This window comes from Macrotis lagotis, chromosome X (genome assembly GCF_037893015.1).
Source record: "Macrotis lagotis isolate mMagLag1 chromosome X, bilby.v1.9.chrom.fasta, whole genome shotgun sequence".
In the NCBI taxonomy this organism is placed as follows: Eukaryota; Metazoa; Chordata; class Mammalia; order Peramelemorphia; family Peramelidae; genus Macrotis; species Macrotis lagotis.
In genome coordinates, this window is record NC_133666.1 from 68,316,514 (window position 1) to 68,318,790 (window position 2,277).

The following is a 2,277-nucleotide window of genomic DNA, read 5'->3' on the forward strand; positions in this document are numbered from 1 at the left end:
CATGGACTTCAGAGAATGTGAAGATTTTCTGTATCCGGTTCGTCTGTTAAGCATATGGTAAAAGAGAAGCCTTACTTTGGCTGTAGGCTGTAGAGGTCAATTCTGAAGGCACTGGTCAAGCTTGTCCCTTCTCTTGGTTCACCTTTTCCTATCTATTGGCATACCCGGGAGAGAGACAAAAGGAGAGGCCTTGGGCTCATCCCATCTGTCTTATGTCTAACCTGTAAATATAAGCTGGGATTCTTTGCCTTGGTGTTTGTTCTTTCTTTTTAGGTAGAGGAAAGTAGAGGCTCCAATTTTGTGAACTTTGAAATGTTCAGGAGCCAACAGGGCTATACTGGGCTTTGAGGCCCAGCCAGAGTTGAGGCCAGGCTTTATCCAGCAGTGGGACATCAACAGCACATTCACATGCACAATTAGTGGAACCAATGCTATGTAGGAACTAAGGAAAGGCCACGTTTATTCTCCGCAAGGATCAAGAAAGTATATGGGATAGCCAGCCTTGGAGGTGCTGGTGGGGAATGTTTACACTTCTGCTCTTGCTAAATCTCCCAGTGTAGCTCTCTGTGAAAGCTGACCAATGTTAATTGGTTAAATGGAACTGGGCACTGGACATTGATGGTTTACAAATGGCAGAACCCACACAGGAATATGACTCAAAGTGATTTGTCTGGGGGGAGAAACACCCGCAATTCACTCCTCCCTCTTTCTCTCTAGGGAAAAAAAAAAGAGCCCTTACACTCCAAGGAGGAATAGCTGCCATTTGCAATGCAATCATCAAATTTGACTAATCAGATTTCCTAACTACAATCCCAGAGCTGTCAGTCCCCTCATAGAATAAGCAGGATGGGGAGAACCCAACCCAATGGGGAGAGGCCTAAAATTTATCTGGATCCTGCTTTATCTCTTCTGCTTGTATAAGCTGAACAATAAATAAGCATCCTAATACAGGTGTATGAAAGGCAAACCAAATACCCACACATCCTCCACGGGGAGGGCTTCCTAACTTAAGGTCCATGTATCATTTTAAAAAAAAATATTCTGACAACAGAATTTTAACAATTTCCTTTGTAATCCTTTGTTTTATACATTTAAAAATATTCTTCTGAGATTTCTTTGCTCTGCCAAAAGGGATAACATGACACAAAAAGAAGGCCCTTTGCTCTGAGGGGATATCTTCCTTTGAAGCAGTTTCTGACCAAGTCACTTATTTGGACAATCCTCAAGGAACAGTAGTAGAGGTGTGGACCTGCAAGTGGAGAGGGAGTTTCCCAAACCAATGGAATCATAGGTCTTGGTTCTATTTTTATCCTGTCCCCAGCTCCTAATAACTATTATAAGGGCTTTCCAAGATGCTGGTAGAATAAGAGTGAATGCCAGGTTCACTGTATTAAGGTTAAGATGCCAGCTGTTGCCCTGATCATTGGTCTCACCTCATCAAAGCTGTTGTCCACAGAGAATTCCTCTGTGACCACTTATACCCTGGCATCCCACCACTGCCCCGCCCATCACCCACCATGCCTTCATCCCAAGCTGAGGAGTTCCGGTTCAGCTTGGAGGGTATTCTAACAGCAGATTTGGCTCATAACTTCCATTGCATATGTCAGTTTTATTTGGGTTGGGATTCCCCCTACCCCTGCATCTTTGGATTAATTTTATTTGTAATTCAGTTGAAACCCGAGATTTGAATCCAGTAGACTGCAGCTCATTTCAAAGTTGTGACAGGAGAGAAAAGTCACAGTCTCCCTGTGGGTACTAGAGATGCCGAATGCATCCAAGGTCTTCTGCTCCCTTTGTCCCCTTCCAAATGCTGAGAATTGAGCACCATCTAGAGGAGATATGTTTAAGCAGCTGAATAACTTATGTGGAGGAAAGAATCAAGAAATTTCCCTTTGTTATAAAGCTACAATCATGCCAGGAACTAGACATCAGCTCCCAGGTACTTGATCTTAGCCCATTGGTTCCTAAGTGACAACGTATCAGCAACTAACAAAAAGTGGAGGATCTGCTGAGGACCAGGAAACTTAGGTTTGAATCTCCCTCCCCCCAAACACTTACTAGCTATGTGGACAGGACTTTGTATCCCAAAAGCCTCAGTTTGCTCATCTGTAATGTGGGTCCAATGACGCTTACACAATTCACTTGCCTCACAAGGTAATCACAAAGATCAAGGCAGCAGTAAGGAAAGTGTGCCGTTGGTTTGCAAGGGTAGTGAGTGATTGAATCTATGGCAATGGTATGAGACTGTTCCCGAGGGGGGGGGAGGGGGAGAGAGGG